General features: G+C 36.9%; 1 long non-coding RNA gene across 1 annotated transcript; it reads right to left on the bottom strand.

Annotated features, from left to right (window-relative positions):
• Positions 1-8,790: 8,790 nt before the first annotated feature.
• On the bottom strand, positions 8,791-10,950 carry LOC307157577. The gene is made up of 3 exons (XR_013821040.1): positions 10,837-10,950; positions 9,361-9,469; positions 8,791-8,892 (listed from the first exon to the last, which is right to left on the bottom strand). It is a non-coding gene; the product is annotated as an uncharacterized lncRNA (long non-coding RNA).
• Positions 10,951-20,695: the final 9,745 nt, after the last annotated feature.

The following is a 20,695-nucleotide window of genomic DNA, read 5'->3' as shown; positions in this document are numbered from 1 at the left end:
ATAATAACTAGTTATAACTTCTTCATATCTCTGTACCATCAATAAGATAATCATAATGCCTCGCCTGGGCAAGACCGCACTGGACCTGTTTAGGTTTGCCCTAGCCCACTGTGCCCGCAAAAAGCCAGCATGTTTGCAGGGTGGTGATTTGTCATGTTTGTTATTTCAGCTATGTTTAGCTGTGTCTCCTGAGGTGGTCTGTAGGTGAAGTCGGCTCCAGTTGTGACGTCTATAGATGTTTCTCTCGTGCACTGTATATCGTAATCATCTTTGAAACCTGAAAAGCAGAATATGTAGATACTTCAGTTCATATGGAAACAATAAGAAAACAGGTAGCCTAGTCCAGTTTATATATTTATCTGTGGTTTAATGGCAGTGTGAAATATAGGCTAGCCTTGAAATATACCCTATTCCTAAACTATTAATTGGCTATAGGCATTAGTAATATTTCAGTTTAAAAAAACTATTAAAAGAGGACTTCAAAGTCAGTACAAATCTTTAAGAATTCATGTAATGAATAATTTTTCGGATTTTTTTATTTCTTTTTCACTTAAGACCGAATGATGCATCCGATTTCTTTTTCAACTTTATTTAAGACATAACCGACTGTTTACGACAATCTTGCCGACATGGGTATTTCGGCAGTTGTGTGTATCTATCCAAGACAAGTAGACGGATACGCGAAAGATATCGGAGTTCGCACTCTATCTGTAACGTACGTGACCTACTCTTTTGGTATGTGCGGCTGCGAGTTGGCTATTATAGTCTACTCTTGTGTCTCTAGATTTGTTTAAAGTCTATTTAATGTTTAACAAGCAAGACAAAAAAGTGGGAATGATAACCTTTCATTATTTTGCTGTTTCAATTGGCAATTTATCTGCGAATGACATGAGTGCTGAACAAGTGGTTTTAAGGACATTTTTATAGCTTTAAAAAAAATGTATTTGTTCTAACTTGTGTATGACTATATTTAGTTAAACAATTACATTTGTACTGTTTTGTATAAATAAATTTGTAATAGTTTATAGAATAAAATATTACACTGATAAAAACAATATATAAATATAGCAGGCTATATAATATTTATTTATTTTTAAATTAAGTTGTACTTACCAATTGTTTTTCTTGCATTGTTGAGTTTGATGGGAGTCTTGTTCTTCTCAGCTGTAACAATGCTATTGTATTTTTCTGGTGTAAAAAATACGGCTTGGTGATATTCTTGTCTTGCCTTTGGACTGTAGCGTTGAAATAGCGCGTATTTCTTCTGGAGGTTTTTATAGGAGAGACTCCATGAAAGTACCCCACTATCGGGTCATCCTCGCTGATGTTGTCTGTCTTCTTTTCCATTTTTCCAGTAAAGGTGTTTTACATAACATTCTGCAGAAGTTTTCTTTTACTTCTATTCGGCTGGCTGTCTTGAGCGCATCTGAAGCTATATTTGAAAATAGCTGTTTTTATATTCGTATTTTTCAAATTGAGATGGGCGTATTCAACTGCTTGTTTCTGATTGGTTGAAATCCTGTTAGTAGTTTTTGTACACAAAAGGTAGCCTATCACATTAAGACTATGTTAGTTAGAATTTGTTTTGCATCATTTTACGATCGAAGTTTAAAAAAAATATTCTATTGTTTCACAGGTTATGTAGGCTATTTAAGAATAAATTATTTTCACTAATTTTATTAAAAAAAAATTCAATGTAAATTCAAAAAGGTAGCCTACTATACATTTGATTTAGGGCTATTTGATTAGCCATCAAAGATATTAAGCATTCTGAAGTTTTAGGGTGATTGGTGATGTTGGTTGTACGATTTGTATTATAATATTTGTATCAACAGATTTGTATCATAATATAATGCGACTCCTTATTGTTTGAATGTTTAAAAATCGATGTGTATGTATTAACTTTTTTTGTTAATCTGATCTGTTAGTCTTAGAGGACCACTCATTGGCTCAGTTTTCTTTTTTAAAAGGGTTTTTGGTTTTTCACTTGTAATCTCCACAAAAGAATGGCACATTTTACATGTTAACTCCATAATGCCACACACACACACACACACACACACAGACAGACAGACAGACAGAGAGATGTTGGTGCATTGTATTATAATAATAATAATTGGACAATCCAGGTGTAATGTTTGTATAATAAGGTAATTACATTTTCCAGCCCCTAACCCTAAAATCTTTCTGCATTTTTAATAGGTCTAAAAAATAAAAAATAAATAATTTAGTTATTCAGCATTTTGTATTTCAATGAAATAGCGTATCCAAGTAATGTTTGTGGCGTGGATTTTAATGTTTTAATAATGTAGATCAAACCAGTACACACACTGAAGCAAACTTAAAGTTCAGGATATGAAACATAAACATTAAATTGAACAGAAATTTTTCTTGGAAGTGTTCATGTATCATACTAAGTTGATTAAATGTTAACAACGGGCAATGTTTGGTCGATCGGCTTAAATAGATCGTTTTTATTTAAGTTTGTGTGTTGTTGGTTTTTTGTTTTCAGCGCATGCGCAGTTTGAGCCCTGAATGTATGCTCAGTTTTAAACTTCAGTTAATTTTAGGCGGATTGCAATTCCAAGTGCTGCAGCTGTTGAGGAATTCGGTAGCTGTGTGCTACCTTCAATAGGCTTTATGCCGAGCGTCACGTGACCAAACCGGAAACCAGGTCTCATTACTTCCGCCTTTCGAAGACAGCGCGGTAACAGCAGTGTCTCTGGTAACAGTATGATTGCAGCAAATGAACTGACGGCAATTTTAAGGTTTCACTTCATCCCTTTGTTCTTTTAATTGGTTAAAATGATTATCTTGTGTTCATATCAGATCATCAGCGAGAAAAATAACGTTCTGTACGAGCTACGTTGATTATGGCGCTGTTTTACTCAAGATGTCTTCAGGAGCTACCGAAGATGAGCATAACTGATGTACATCGCATATGCAGGTTGACATCTAAAACTCCTGCCACCAAAATGGATAAAGGGTTTAAGCTATACGCTTCCTCATACATATGCGACTACGAGGGCATGAACAATATCTATGAACGTCAGAGCCGGCCCGAGGCATAAGCGAACTAAGCGGCTGCTTAGGGCCCCGTGGCCACCAGGGGGCCCCCAATCGACAATCGAGTTTTTTTTTTGTTTTTTTTTACATATTAATTAACTTAAACAAGTGACATAAATGAATGAATTAATGACTAATTCAAGACAAGAAAATTCTGATTTCATGATCAATATACCTGCCTACAACAACTGTGTCTGCCAGTGTTTGAGTCATGCGCATAACCTCACGTGCATAGACAATTCGTGCGCAAAGTCACGGCATGTTAAGCCATGTCACAAAAATTTGATTTGATCAATGGTTGATGATTTACATTTAAATCAATGATTTATCCTTTAAATTTAATAATATTCTGAACAGAACAAGAGTAAAAAAATAACTACAATAAAGCCAAAACGAAATAATTTAAAGCGAAAGTGAAAGTAAGCGGCGTTGGGCTCACGTATCTCTCTCAAAAGAATCAAAATGTTTCAACATTCGCAATGTATTTGGATGGTAAACTATTCTTTATTATAGGCTTTGTACTTTACTCACGTTCCAATATTGACGGGGAAAAAATTCATCCTCTTCACTTGCGCTAAAATGTGCTTGGAAACATCACAGTGGAGCGGTGCTTACGCTGAATGTACGAATTGTACAACTGACTATTTAAACAGAGCAGTGTAATTTTTATATGTTAGGTTGACTATTTTATTATTATATTCTATTACGGCTATAACGAACAGGCGTGTGTGTGTGTGTGTGTGTGTTTGTGTGTGTGTGTGAGGCGCGGGCGCGATCAAACAGTGGAAATATAAAAACATACTCCGTCATGTTCATACAAGACATCATTCAAACTGCAAAGTGTTGCAAAACGTTGGAGGATATTTTGCAAATAATTTGTTTAATATGTTTTGTGACAGTTTGTTTTCAGAAGTTTCAAAAAGTTAGTAAAAGAGTAAAGAAAAAGTTAAAACTTTTTATTTAAGTATCTATTTTTTATTAAGTATTTATTTTGTATTAATACATAACCTCATTGTATTAATTTATAATTTAACATTATAGCGTGACATTTGTGTCAATAATCGTCAAGCACAGGTGACTCCGCGTGGTGGGAGGGGGCCCCCAAATCAAATTCTGCTTAGGGCGGGCCCCAAAAGGCTCGGGCCGGCACTGATGAACGTTAACGTTAGCTAACTTATGATTGCTAAGTTAGCTATAGAGCTATTTCAGGGAGGTAGCTAGGTCTATTTTAGAGCTGTATATTGGTGTTTATTTATCTTCATATATATATATATATATATATATATATATATATATATATATATATATATATATATATATATATATATATAAGATCAGTGTCTAACACAAACTGCGAGACAGGTACAGGTAATAGCCAACCATATTTTAAACTATGCTCCCCAGCATAATCACGTTGTCACTGATTTTTCACCAGTATCAAACAAAGACAAGCATCAGGGCAGCCTGTCACAGGTCTATGAGGAGAATGGAGAAGCCACACAGCCTGAGAGTAACGTTAGGGATGGGTTGGGTGTTCTGTTCAAGTTCTCAATATGTTCCAGTTCAGGGACAGTATTTACCAAGCCTCTCATAAAGCAGACTAATCAGTGATCACGACTGGGTCCCCTTGACTATCTAATCACCATGGTGAGAAAAGCAAGAGCTGTCATATTCTGAGATGCTTGGTTAATGCACAGTTGTTCCAAGTTCAGTGTTGTTTTTTATGTACTTGTTATAGGATAGTGAGGTCACTGGGGTATAGTTGACTGATTGTAAATCCTTGATCTTGAGTGCCAGCCATCGGTCATTAATATTCATAAATCAGGCCTACCAAGACTTTTAAAAAAAAAAACTATTACAGTAATAACAAATTCTGTTATTGTATTAATGTCATTGCCAATCTTGCCCTAGTGACCTTAACTAGACTGCTACTCAAATCAGTGGCATCGTTTTGGACCACTCATTAAGAATGATAAATTAAAGCTTAACAACATTTTCAAATCAGTGTCAATGTTTGTAAAAAAAAATATATACTTTTTGTACAGATAGTGCTTCGGTCATCCTCATATGAAACCAGTGCTCATGTGTAGCTGGCACTGCAGTGTGTAACCACACAGTTGCTTTGCTCTTCCAGACTGCACACTATTCTGAGCTGAATGTGCCGGTTGTGCCCCGGTCCACACCTGCACTGAGACAGAGCAGCAATGGCACAAGCCCAGATCAGCGATAAGTGTTGAGATGCAATTTCTCAGACCTAATATTTCTTTTATTTGTGATGTACTTAATTATAAAGTCAATGTTACTATTATAATTTCTCCACGGGTCAGTCCATGTGGGACCATCACTCTGACGAGCAGTACCGCCAGCTAGTGGTGCAGGAGCGCAAGCGCACACGACACAACAGAACCGCTCCGCCCGCGTCCAGCACTGCCATGGGGAAATACAAGGAGAAGAAGAAGAAGAAAGAAAATAATAAGAAGAAAGACCCGAAGGGAGTCAGAGCTCCAGGGGTGAGTTCATTTCAGAACAACATCTCATGACACTTTAAAGGGATACTTCAGGATTTTGCATTAAGCTTAGTATTAGTAGAAAACCTGTAGTATTTTTGAATTACCGTGCTTTCCTCCCTCATATCCCCCTGAGATGAGAGATTTATGTTTTTTTTTGCCTTTGATGACGCACAAATCGTCATTTTGCGTCATCGGAGGATTTTTTGGTCAGAGGCGAGAGACTACAGCCAGTAGGAGGAGCTGTCCCGCATGTGTTCAGCCCGCCCAGAGGGTGGGGTCTCACTCACTCACAGAATCACTCACTGTCCATCGTGAAGAATTTAAAGAACACGTCCCAAACTACAAAGAAGCCCTTTCTCAGGCAAAAACAAAGTATTACTCCACACTCAACCAGCAGTCTTGACCCAATGCCCACCACTCTGGTCAAGGCCTGTTTTCCCGTCCTCTGCCACCCAATGCAAGACATTATAAATGCATCTCTTAACTCTGGTGTGACACCATCCAGCTTTAAAATGGCGACAATCATCCCCACTCTCAAAAAGCCAGGCTCAGACCCAGCTGGAATGTCATGTTTTATCTGCCGGATCCGACGCCTGCAGTGGTCACACTCACATACTCGCACACACTCACACTCGCGCTCACACACATTGACTCATACACACACACTCATACACTCACACACAAACACAAACACTCGCACACACATTTACAGGTTTAAAGGCTCATTCTGTCTCTCTGTATGTGTGTGTGTCTCTCAGGACAGGAAGGAAGAGGAGGGAGAGGGAGATGTGGACAGCTGTGTGGACGTACAACACTATTACACTACGTCAGAGGTTCTCAAACTTTTTTGGTCACTCCACACTTTAGACAAGGGAGAATTTTCAAGCCCCACCTGCCCCCATCGCCCCAACACAATGCTAATGAAATGCGCAACAAGCTTAACATGCTCCAATTTATTGAACTAACAAGTAGTATCAGAGTAACAAGTTGTATCTAAAATACAAACTATATACATCAAATAACAGAAAGTTCAAAAATGTGCAGCTGTGTCATAATAACTTGCATGAAAAAAAAAAAAAAAAATTGAGAAAATAAAAGTGCAGCTGTGTCAAAAATTTTACTAATTTCAAAAATAGAAAATATATAAAAGTGCCAATTTGCAATCTGTAAAAAAAAAAGAAAAGAAAAGAAGAGAAAGCCATTCGGCAGGTTATCCCTGCATTAGTGGCTGCAATGGGCCTGTTTTGCATTGCACAATTCCTCAAAGCAGGGTTGCAGGCTTGATACTGCCGCTCTCAAGTCATGCTCAATGTTCAGCTGAGATCTGTGCTTTGTTTTGGTATACAGGCCCGGCTGCAGAAAGAAATGACTGAGGGGGCTGTATGACAATGACTGTGAAATTGTTAAGGGGGCTTAACTTTATACCATAAATGAACAAAACACACTGATAACTCGCTTAATAAAAAGATAAGCCAGCATCATTTATTATGCATATATTAACCCTTTCACGCTTAATTTTATAAAATATTATAACTGACTCCCCAGAGTGAGTTTTTTCAAGGCGACTGTTATTTTAGAACGTTCCCCCTTAATGTTTCCATGGCGACGCGTCATATTTGTCACATGACACACCACAGCCACAATAACAAATTCAAATTCAAAGGGACTTTATTGGCATGAAAGTTTTTGAAACAATGTTGCCAAAGCATATACAAAATATACAAATCAAATATATACGTAATATATACAAACATAATAAAACAGTTATATAAACAATAAAAAAAAAATCTAATAACTTTACTATATAAAAGTTATGAAACTTAACACAAAGTTAACGAAGGTGGGTCCCATATATCACCCTTATGGGTGATCTCACTGGACCACAGTGGGCCCCATTTATTAAGTAAACCTGATTCCCGTGGTTCAAGTAAATGTGCTATAGCAGGGATGGGCAACTTCGTTCCTGGAGGGCCACTGTCCTACAGAGTTTAGCTCCAACCCTAATCAAACACACCTGGACAAGCTAATCAAGGTCCTCAGGATTACTAGAAAATTACAGGCAGGTGATTTTTTCAAGGTTGGAGCTAAACTCTGTAGGACAGTGGCCCTCCAGGACCGAAGTTGCCCATCCCTGTGCTATAGGGATCTCCCAGTCACGTGACCCCTAGCCGCGTGTCAGCCATTTTGACGGTATATATCCGTCAGCTACTCAGTGGCAATGGATCTATTATTAGGGGTGGGTAATATATTAGGGAGTATATTGTTATACTAATAATAATATAATTATTAGTATAATTATTTTATAATTAGCCTAAATATTGCAATACTTTGCGCTACAGTATTGATATAATTGCGTGCGCAAAATATCTCGATACTGAACAGAATAGATTTTTTCCCCCACCACTATCATTAGCGCAGCGGCCATCAGCTAACTCTTCACGTCATGTCATCGCACTTATTAGCATCACAAAAAGATATATATAACGTTACATAGAGGAAGATAAAGGAATTAGGAATCATAGATCCATATGAAGCACCACAAGTTCTTTTTACAGGCATTAAATGTGTAGAAAAACTTCCCGACATTGAGTTCGGTGACATTTACAGCTACCTTAAGTTATTCACTTCCCATCACGCTACACCGGAGCTTCATTAAAAGCATACAAAAGCTTAGCAGGCTATTGGTTGTCATGGACATGTTACAAAAACTGAATAGACGTAAAAAGTCAAGTAACCTTGTATAATTTCATTTAAACTTTATTGTATATTTTTCATGCACTTTTATAATTTGTTTACATTTTACTTCTTGTACCTTTTATCACAAACAGTTGGAAGCCAAACACCACCATCAGCGTTTTGCCTGTTTATTGCCGCCAACCACTTGTTTCTCCGTTTTGTTTCTTTTGGGATATGGTATAAAGATATTCCTTTTGTATGATCACGTACTGTATCTGATCGCATCCAACTGCACAGCATCGCTCGGGCATGATAGGAATATTTCGCGATGAGCTGTAGTATCACTGTAGTTTATGTACTGTCTATGAGCATCACCGGCGGTTTAGCATTTTCTATTCCGTCAAGATGGCTGTGACGTCACGCGGGAGGATATTTGTGTTCACCTCACGTGGGAGGATATTTGTGTTACTTTAATATTTGAATATCTAAATTACAAAATATTTGAATTGCAGGGAAAAAAAATGACTTCAATTCAGAATGTGTAAATCAAGGTTTCTTTTATTGAAGTTAATGTCTTCAAGATAAAACCTCAAATAAAAGTTATCAGTCCTGTGCCTGTACAGAATCCTCAGCTTCAAACCTAAAGAGTAAAGAAAGAAAAGACAAATAAATACTTTAAAAATCCTAGCAGAACTTCAAAAAATCAGTTTTACATGAATATTTATTAAAGAAATACATGAGTATAATCTAAATTATAACCAAGCTTCACGCTCATACCCCCCAAAATGATCTGAGCAAATACAATAGATATTCTAGATTTTAGTGCTTGAACCCCTAATTAGAAAATTGGAATATAATAAAGATCATTAATAACAATAAGAACACTACCAGTACCAAAATTAATAGGTGCCTATGCACCCTCAATGATTGGCCCCTAACAAATACAGTAAGGGTCTTCCTTTGCAGTTTGACCCCTACAAATCAGTGCTGTTGAATATTTGATTCTGATTGGTTAACTTAACTTAACAGATGTTAAAAATTACTATTAATTGAATGAAAAATAAACAATTTAGCTTTCCCTTTATTTGTTATAAATGATGTAACTTACACCTCTGACTGTGCTGCTCTCCGCACAAGGTTTGGCTGGGCTCTCAAGGCACGGTTGCCATCTCTATCCCTAGCATTTGTGAACCATTTACCGAGGGCTGTCTCCACCTCTTTCTTGCTGACAGTTTTCAAGAAAGTGAATTATATATAATGAATTAATTTTAATTAAAGGGTGCTACTGCAGCAATACACCACTATATTGAGAGCAATACAGCAAATATATGAAAAGTTCAAGATAGATAAAACTCAGTTTTTATTGATTTTCATAAACATGTTTTTTATATTGTGCATTCAAACATCAAACGGAAAAAAACTTTTTTTTTCTAAAAATAAACCTGACGTCTAGGGCCCTATTTTAACGATCTGAAACGCAAGTATCAAGCGTGAAACGCAAGTATCTTTGTGGGCGGATCTCGGGCGCTGTTGCTATTATACCGGCGGGATAAATGACTCTTGTGCCCGACGCAAATCTAAAATGTGTTGGTCTGAAGTAGCTTCATTATTCATAGGTGTGGTTTGGGCGTAACGTGAAATAAACCAATCAGAGCGACATCTCACATTCCCTTTAAGAGCAGGCGCGCTTGTTCCATGGCGGATTGCTATTATAACGGCGGATTTGCCAGGAGCGGTTCACAGCCGAGGAGACCGACGTTCTCGTCAGGGCCGTAAAAGACAGAGAAGTGACATTGGGGATGGAGAAACACACCCAGATTAGCTTCGGTTAAACAGGCGTATGATAATTTGGGTAAATGTGTAAGCTAGATTTATGCCTATTTTTCACATCGTCATGGACACAACAATGATTTCCCTTGTGTTTTAATATTTTATCTTGTAATAATGTATGATTTGCAAAAATGAAAACTGCTGCTTTTGTGTAGATGAGAGAAGCAAAGTGTATGCGCGTTGTGCACAAGCTACATTATGGCACATGACTATTAATAGTCAATGATCACTATTAAACATGATTATCAGTGCATTAGTTAAGCATGAATTAATGCATATTATTGCACCCGTATTGTAAAGTGTTACCAATGGCCTCTAAAAAGGCAGACTCTTTGTTCAGTGCCCTGACTACTAAACTACACACTGCTTGAGACACACCCATAGTTTTGGGGTGAACATTACATTTAAGTGTGCATAATCATTCAGTATCTGTATTCCTAATGTAAAGCAACACATCTGAATAATCATGATTGTATAACATAATTAATCTTACTTTCTTTTACGCTTGGCTCCTTCTGGTTCTGGATCCGTCTGAAGATCTGAAGTCACTTCAGCTTTACGCAGCTTTGTTCTGGCAGCTGTGTAGTCCGCTAAGGAAATATGAAAAAGATTAACTGAACATTTAAGCTTTTCCATTCATGTAAACATTTTCCACACGCATTTTAAGTTACTATAACATGGGTATTACAAACTCTTTGCTTCTATTTAATAAAAAATGAATAATCTAAAATTATAACATTAGGCTACCACTTACCAGCTTTTCCCAAAACTCGCACTTGGAATTTCGTCCAATCTTCTTGTGGTTCTTTTCCCTCTCTAACACATCGATCAACATTGACAGTGGAGGAAGCTGGCCAGTAACACTCCTCAGTCATTCTCCATTTTCTCAAAAAAAAAAAAAAAGAAATCTGAAATTTAACAGCAGAAGATTAAAAAGCAGAATTTAAAATAATTAACAAATGATAAAAAAAAAACATGAGTCCTGGTGAAAATGGACATCAGCGTAATGTTTCTTCATGCATGACCATTGTTAATAATGTACAAAAATGAAAAGATTAAAATAAATTACTTTTCATCTCTTTTTACCTGATTAACCTAAAGGCACAACTATATAGGATAATTTTTAAACGATCAGTACCGACATAGGCCTACTGATTAGTTAAGATAACTTACATCTATCAATCCATTCTGTATGTGGAGACATCGCTTTAGGAACTGCTTGACCGGATCACTTAATCAGCGAGTCAACTGATTGACTTCAAATGAGTCATTCTGACAGTTTTGTGATTTTATTCAACAGGTTCACTAAAAAGAACCGATTCAAAAAACGAATCGTTCATGAATGGACACAAATTATTAATGTTTCTTGAACTACGACGAACAATTTTGATCTGTCCCTCAAATAAAACTTTACTTAAACTGAGTGTACTAGTAGTATGCATTATTTTATGGGACTTTACACCGGCTGCTGCGAAGCACAAGCCAAGAAGCGCAATGACTATGGCTGCATCCGAAATCGAATACTTCCCTACTATATAGTATGCGAAAAACAGTACGCGAGCAGAGTAGTATGTCCGAAATCATAGAATTCGAAAAACAGTAGGCGAGAAGTACCCGGATGACCTACTACATCCGGCGAGATTCTGAAGTGCGCATACGATGGACACTTTACTATCCCATGATGCCACAGGAGAGGAGTTGTCGTCGTTATATTTGAAAATGGCGGAAAACGGAGACGCGGCTGTTTTCAAGTGTAAGTACTTTACAACACACTTTTTGTTTATTTGTGGTTAAATTGTATTCGTTTAACATCATATAAATAAACGATTGACTTGTTAAAAGTTTAAATAATATAAATCGAGGGTACAAGTTTGTGAATTGGCTGCAAAAGGACAATTTTATCATTATTATTATTACCGAACAGAACGAGCTAATGCCTGTCAGCTAAGTTAACGTTAGTTAACACTGTTTTATTTAAACAACGACGTTGTTTCTCAGTTAAATGAGAGGCTTACAAAACTTTTATTTTTTAAATTTACAACGATTTTATTTCTCCTTTACCAGTGTTGATGTAGTATGTGTTGGCTACGTAGCAAGCTAACTTACTGTTATCAAGTGTACCTCAACTTGTCCATGTAACATTAATATTAATTTAATAATATAGATTGACCATGGTTCATCACTAATGTTAAATTCTGTGTTGATTTTGCAGGGGGCTGATGAACACACCTGGAGAGTGGCTAATGAAAGGGAGGAAAGAAAAGAAAGAGCGACGAGAGAGGGGAAAGATTCCTTAAGCTTTTAGAAATAATTGCTAAAAAAATGATAATAAAGAAAACAAATGTTACACACTCTCTTTCCATTTATTTGTTAGTAAGTTCATTTTGTAATGCTGTTTTAGCAAGTTTTATTACAAAACACTTAATTCCCAGGGATTTACAGTAGTTAGATTGTCAGTTGTAAAGTGTTTAATATGTGGCATGGAGTAATTAATATTTTTAAAGGGTGTTGTGTGTGCACTTATTTTGTGGCAGATTCCAGATGTTTTTTTTGTTTGTTTTTTTGAAAAGCAAATTGCAGGTATATCTGAAAAATATGAGTGCCACACTGAAGAGAAATACCCACACACCCCAGGCACCTTTAAAATATATTTGCTTTATTTTTGTATATTATTTAACTTTTAAATGGATACAGAATACAAAAGTTTAAAACAAAATCACAAAACTTTGGCACAAAGTAGTATAATAGAGCTTAAAGCACCACCAAAAGCAAAAGTTTTAAAACTTTTTTATTAAAGTGTCATCTTGAGGGAAGAAAATGAACGTCAGCAGCTTCAGTAAGGTAACCTTCACAGGTTTCTAAAAGATCTAAAGGGACTTTCTTACTAACTATCTCATTTGTTGGGCATCACTTTAAAATAATTTAAAATCTGTTTCTTTAAAAGCATGTGTACAAGATGAGAACTTTACACCTTGGGTAATTTTTGGATTTCCACTTGTATTTTTCCTACCCAAATTTAAAGTAAATAATTTGTAAAAAATTAAGCTCAAATATGTGATAGGTAGCTAGAACACCAGCACCTCAATGGCCTTTTTTTCCTCCCATGGTCGCAATCAGTGACTGGATGGAGTGACTACCATGAAAGTCGGAGGTCGGGGTGGAGGTCAGCTCCATCTTTAAAATATAGATGAAGAATTGGCGTTGTAGGGCTCACAATCTGTAAACGTGTTCATAGTTTATTTTAGAATACAATTTGAATCGACAAGACACTTGTTTTCGGTGTTGGATTATTTATAAATATAATATGTATGTATATGTATATGATCTATTTATTATGTGTGTGTGTGTGTGTGTATATATATACACACACATATATATGAATACTTAAGATGTAAAAGCCTCTAAGTGCCATCTGGAATTTTCTTCTAGTTTGATTATTTTTATCAAGCTTGTATGTTTATGTTCAGTTATTTCACTTTAATGGCAATGAAAAGGACCTATTAATTGTCATTAAAGTGAAATTACTGAACCTAAATAATACAAGCTTGATAAAAATGCTCATTTTAGAATAATTTTTTTTCTTTTACGTCTGAAGTCTTCATACACGTATGAATGAATGTGTGTGTGTGTGTGTGTGTGTGTGTGTGTGTATTGTATCTGACCTCAGTGTGTTACCCTACAGTTCACTGTGTGTGTGTGTGTGTGTGTGTGTGTACATTGTGATATTGCCATCCATGAATGAATCGACAGAGATAAACACACGCATACTATTGATTCATTCATGTTCATTGATGGTTCATTGATATCACAAGCAAATGAATTACTTTTTCCTTACCAAAAATCAACCTCTGTCATTGTTCACAGGTTTGTGTGTGTGCGAGCAACTGACCGACGACTCTGAATTGTGAGCACGAACGACGTAAAAACGCAGACGAAAGCGGAGAGAAGAACTAAAAACATTGCAGTCAGTGGAACGGGCTCTTTAAATTTTCGCGCTGATGTGACCGCGCATGTTACGTGACAATACCAACATGGCGCATGTAGTACGTCCGGTGTGGCGGATAATATGGTTACTCTGTGTATTGGGTCCGGGCGAAGTACCCCATTAGTATGCCAGTAGTATGCCTGATCTAAATATGTTCTCGCGATAACTTGAAGCTAACGTGAGCTGTTTTAGTGTTATTATGTGGTAGCTTCTTCAGAGAGACGCTATATGCAATGTATATTAAATTAAATTTTATATTGTACATGTAAATTGTGTATATTCTATAGCTAATATTTAAAATCTCAAGTTGCGTCAATAGCAGGAGAAAGACCGCGAAATTTAAAAATACTACTGTTAATGTGTCACGAAATGTAGTTTTAAGAGTTTTTCAGTCGATAATGTAGTTGTTTTAATCTCAAATATGTTGTTTGTTTATACAGATAGCGCCTATTTAAAAATTTTATCTGACGTTTTCGGAGATGTGAGATCCACAGGGATCAACGGGCGCTCAGCGCTCATGTATCCCGCCTGGCAGAGCCTTACCTCGGCCAGAGCTGCTGACGTTTTGCCGCTTAGTCTAGTGGAGTGGTTAAACATGAGATATATATAATTCGTCTTGTGTAGGCTATGTCTAACGGACGATCTTTGATATCATTAATTTGTTCCCTTGCAAATCGTTTTGGCTGAGGGCAAAGTTTAGTTTTATAACTATGGCTACTTATACTTTCATAGTTGCTATTATTGATCAATAAAACTAAAATTTAACAAAAAGAGACAGGGTTGTGTCATTTTATTTTATATAGCCTATGTAAGAATATTTTAATATATATATATAATTATGATATCACCAACACAGCATGTATTTTTTTTTCATGTATGGGATGGGAAGTAATTCAGAGTAGCCTATGTTGTCTTGAAAGAATTCAAGCATCACTGACAAAGGCCCAAAAGAGACCATGACTTTCTAAAAGATCTTTTAAATGCAGATTGTTTGTGTTTTTGTTTTACTTTTAGGACTGGAGAACATCTAGCAATGAGATGTCACGATTTTTTTCTGTTTGTTAAATGCTTAGTTAGGGTTGGGATCTCTGCAAAGGAATACCTTCTCACAACATAGCGACACTTTATAGTTAACTTAGGCCACATTTACACATAGCCGGGTATTTAGAGAAACGAATATTTTCCCCCCTCCGTTTTCAAAAATAACATCGTACACACATCATCGTTTTCAAAAAAATTGTCGTTTACATCAACCCGCATAAATTCGCCTTCGAGCGCCATCATAACCTATGGGCAGCGGAGGGAGGGAGCGTAGGGAGAAGGATAAAGCCATGCAAGCCAATCAGAATCCTCAAAATCGACAACAACAAATAGCACGAGCGACTTCCAGTTCCTTTCAAAACAACAGACGTTGGGAGGCAATGTACCGGCGTTTTGGAAGGAAAAGCTGCTGTAAAAATGCTGATTTTCGTGTACTCCTTCGCCTCTGCTCCTCGATATAGTTCAGCAGTTGTGTTTTTTTATGCAAACAGGCCAAAAGCGTTTGCACAAAAGTATTATTTTTTTTTCACTAAAGTAAAAATGAGTACCACCTTAACAGCATCCATGATCAAACAGTAGCCAAACAAACTATAAACATAGGGTGCTCACATGACATAAGCATTTTCTGGCGCATAATGTGACGTTTGAGAACCTAAAACCCCGTTTCTCCCAGTTGACACGGCAACACATAACCGGCGTTTTCAGAAATCTCCACTTTGGCCGGAGTTTTTAGAAATAATCGTTTTCAGGGATAAAAACGGCGTTTTCGTGTAAATGACAGGCCAAACCGCAGGGAAATATCTGCGTTTTCCCATCGTGTAAACGGGGCCTTAATGAATTACTAACGTAATGATAGCAGTAACACCAAAACGTACTTTGCAAGATTAAGCGCTGTTTTATATGGATTAATGTTAAGGCAAAACAATAACTAACAAAACAGCATCAGGCATAAGAGACATCAGGATTCAAATTGTCCTTAAAAGATATTGATTTCTTGCAAGAAATGTTCCCAGTCTACCCACAGTTCAGCTGCAGGCAGAGTGAGCCTCAGAGCAGAGGTTGACCAGCATTTTTATAGTGTTATCTCTTGTCACCCACCACAGCACAAGGAACAGAAGGGACCCCCCCTTGACCCCTCCACAGAACAGGAATTCTCTCACCTCTGAAGTCACACACACCCTGCAGTTGTACTAACATCATAAAAGAAACTCAAAATACAGACAAATGAATGTATAGCATTCATTTGTTAAATCATTGAAAATAAAATATAGATAAAAGATACATATTTTTTTCTATAACAATTAACCCTTTCATGCATAGTGGTCACTACAGTGGACAGCTATAAAAAAAAAAAATCTTAAATTTGCACGGGTTTTGATGGCATAGTTGCACATCATCCTCTTCAGTGGACCCACCCTGGTGCATCATCCTATATAAATTTAAACCAAGTGGCAAGCCGTTGTGTTTCAATTTTTTTTTCCCCTCCAAACCAAGATGGCAAATGGTCAGTCAGAAATGCCAAATTGCTCCGGAATATCCACCCATTCCTTCTGTCCTAGGAGACTCTTGTAGGTAAAACAAATATTGCAGCATCAAGCAATATCTAATGAGTCCTATCACAGTTGGGCCATTATATGTAAACGTGCCATTTTGTGTTTCTTAGGGGAAAAAAAGCTCTGTAAATCTTAATAAACCATAAAACAAATAAAATATTTTATAATTTAGTTTCCATAATATAATAATAAATTAATTTCTGTTTCTTTTGTTTTTAAAGGATTTTAATCACATTTTTGTGCAAAGCATCTTGCAGAAATGTTGAAACTGGCATGTCCCTCAGTATGATTTTTCTACTTCTGCTTGCATCATCTGCCTTTGATGGTAGAAGACAAGTGTTCTCTTCTTTTCTTTGAGTTTATGTAATATCTGAAAGACAGAGACATGCTCATTGTGTCAGCCCTGTTACCAGAAAAGCATACGTTAAAAAGTTATTTGTAAAAAGGGATCTCCATATCTCAGCTCAGGAGAGGTGTAGAGAGGCAGGACTTGCACTCCTCTCTACGCGTCATCGCCCTCTATCAGAATCCAAGGTTTCAAGAAGATCCGAGAAACTTTATTTTTCGACCCAAAAATACTATAAGGACACTACTACCCCTGTCGTTTTTTTTGGGTCGAAAAATAAAGTTTCTCGGATCTTCTTGAAACTCTGGATTCGGATTGAGGGTGATGAGGCATAGAGAGGAGTTCAACTCCTTGTTCTCTACACCTCTCCTGAGCTGAGATATGGAGATCCCACGAAGCATTTGTTACACTGTGCAGACTAGTGGTTTCGCGGACAGTGGAATTTTGGGATGAATCGAGAAAAACTGTAAAAAAAAATAAATAGAGGAGAGAGTAAAAAAAAAAAGAGTTAAACAGGAAAAAAAATATTTTTGTGTGTGTGTGTTTTCTGTGTATGAATAAAAATGTGCCAATGTATCCACTGGTTGTGTCTTTTGTGTTCATCATGTGAAAAGGTTTGTGATGGGGGGAACCACAAGCAACATAACTTACCAGTTTTGGAAATTTATTGCACCAGTGTCTTAAACTATGTTGTAGTGTGTGTGATTTTGAGGGCTTGTGTGTCCTGTCTGAGGGCAAAGTTTGGTTTTTCAGCAAGAGTGAATGGTTTTGAGTGTAGAGCTTCATTTTGACCTGAAAATAGGATGTTTGGGGAATTGGGTGAGACGTTATGGATTTGTGTTTATAGTTTTGAGAATATGAGGCATTGTTTCAAGAAATGTGTTTAAGCAATCAAGAAAAACTGTAATACTATGATTATAATTTTTCTTGCTGTATCTGTATTTCTTTTATGCACCTGTTCTGTATTAGACTACGTCAGACTTCCTACTTCCGCTAATTTCATTTCGCTCCTGTAGTCAGTCTGAGATAGCAGCGTATCTTTCAGTTTTCCACTGGCCTGAAAACAGCCGGGCCAATCAACGAACAGAGGGCGGGCTGAGAGCCGTGATGTAGACGCTGATTGTACCGTGGTGGATGCGTACTTGCGTAGATTTACTTCACATAATCTGCAAAAGTCGTTCACAGCCATGTTCACTCCGGTATTTCGCTCGATGGTTTAGTTTTTGCATCATACATGTGTTTACAGTGGAAGTTAGATGCGGCTGAGCATGCACATAACACGCCATAACCAAACGTTATGTGATTGGCTTACGGGTAACCAATGATTTTAAACTTCAGACAAGCGCCCCCCGCGAGAGAGAAAACACTTCTCTATTATGCTATTCCAGACTCTCTCTACGAAGCAAAGTGAAGTAGCAGAGTCTGGTATTACCAGGCTAGGGGGGGGGTAGTTATCAGTCAAATTAATTTTTACTTTGTTTAGCCTATATAGTTTTTCTTTTTTACCCAACAAACATAAGGATACTGATAAACACAAGGCACATGCATCTTTACTTCTTCTTGCGTACTCAATCTATGGCAATTTTTTGTGAAGGAAGACAAGCATGTGAAGTTTATCTGGTTTCAAACTGAAGCCAAACACTGTCTGAAGGTTTCCTGAAGAACTGAAAAGCTCTTAAACCTGTTGTTGCACTGGCGCCAATAAAGTCATGCAGATAGCAGATTTGAATAAAAAAATCAAGTGCAAATACAAATACAAAAATAAGATGAGTAAAGAAAAAGGGGTTCTTAAATTTAATAATCACCCTTTATTAAATATATGAACACAGAAACCCCCTGTTAACAGTTAATGTCACGTTTCCCATTCCATGATGACTAGTAAAATAATAGCCGCGTCGCGTCTATGACAACTCGAGGTATTGCACACCGGACACGCACTTTCTCAGTTTATGGCCAACAGCAATATCATTATGTTTAAGGACATTATGGAATTGAGATAATGTCTGTACTATGTTATGATTATACTGTACAATTAAATACAATAGTTGCTGAGTCTGTGATCTGAACAGTGATTTTTCTGCGCTCTGTGTCGCGGCAGGATTTTGAACACGGTCCTGAGCCGTTGCTGGGCGCCGCGGACAGACGCCGAATAGAACCGCGCTGTGCTTCTCGTCCGGTGTGTGTACACTCATACAGAATGTGTTCGAATTTTAAAGACGTGGCGCTGCGCTTCTCGTCCGGTGTGCGACCACATAAGGTGCTGTTTTCTTTGAAGCCGAAGAACTCTGTTGTTAATACTGGCGAGCTCAGCTTACTTTTTTCGGGTGTGGACAGAGTGTTTCACTCTAGCTGCGCGGGCGCGGACGAGCGCTGCGTCTAGAAAACGCCAATACCGGTATATTGTATTGCTCTAAATTAACACGATGTCGATATTTCATGCTTTGAATATCACGATTATCGTCAATACCGGTATATTGCGACACCCCTATTCTGTATATTCTAATGCAAAGATGATATTGCCATGCCGTTTGTACATTACAAAAAAAAAAACTATTCGAGATAACGTTTTTTTACCATCTACATCGAAATTGATTTTTGCACACATCGAAAGGGCAATATATATGTTACACAGGTTTTTTAAAACAATTTAACGCGACTCATCAATAAAATATTGTCATTTTTACAGACACTTGAAAATGACCAATGAGAATGCCTAATCACTTATTTTTTTTAAATGCGGGACTATATATACGATTGTCATGTTTCACAGGTCCCTTTCGTCAGAAATTCTACCAAGTATCTCTGCGAAAATTTCATCTTTGGACATCTGAGCATCTCTCTGGACAGTTTCATCTCTGTGACCAAACATCTCTGGACAATTTCATCTCTGCGACCAATACATTTACCTTACTTATTTCAAAAATACAATTTAATTATCAATTTAACTTCATATTAATTATTGTTTTTTTCCCCCTCATCATTCAACATCTCAGTAAGTATATCCATCACCCTATGTATTTTAATAATGTTTAATTGTAGTTATATTTTAATATTAGCGCAATTATCGGCCTGTAATTTTTTTTTTACCGTTATAGACACTTAAAACTAAGTTCATAATTCTTGCATGAGCATGCTTTTCTTTCGGAAAAACTATTTGCAATGTTATAGGCCTAATACAATTTGGACGAAAGTCTTTGTTTCCGAATGAAGAATTAAAAATTAAAGGCCTCAGCTCGTGTAACGGTAACGTTATAGGCACTTGCATAAATACATCAAAACCAGTTTGAGCACTTGCGCACAGTTGCATTGAATATATTAATATATATATATATATATATATTAATAACTCGTGCTATCCATTTTTTTTTTTTTTCTGTCATCCTTTAGCTAGCGTTACATTGATCATGCTATTAAAGCAAATGGTTTTAAAACATTCGAGCGCGAAAAGACACACACGTGTCCTGACAGACACGCGCACCTTTGGTGCGCACTGCGCAGCAGTTGGCAGTCGGCAACGCAGGTCTTAAAGGGACAGCACCCAATATATGTAAATTCGTTACAAGTCATTTACAAGTGATTAGTAAATGATTAACTAATTATTTATGAAACATTCATAAATGATTAATAAGTGATATGTTCATTATTTATGTATGTTGTGTAGATTCAGTTATAAGTCATTTACAATTGA

This window comes from Squalius cephalus (genome assembly GCF_949319135.1).
Source record: "Squalius cephalus genome assembly, chromosome: 4".
Lineage (NCBI taxonomy): Eukaryota > Metazoa > Chordata > Actinopteri > Cypriniformes > Leuciscidae > Squalius > Squalius cephalus.
The sequence above is the reverse complement of the archived record's forward strand: the minus strand, read 5'-3'. Positions and strand labels throughout refer to the sequence as shown.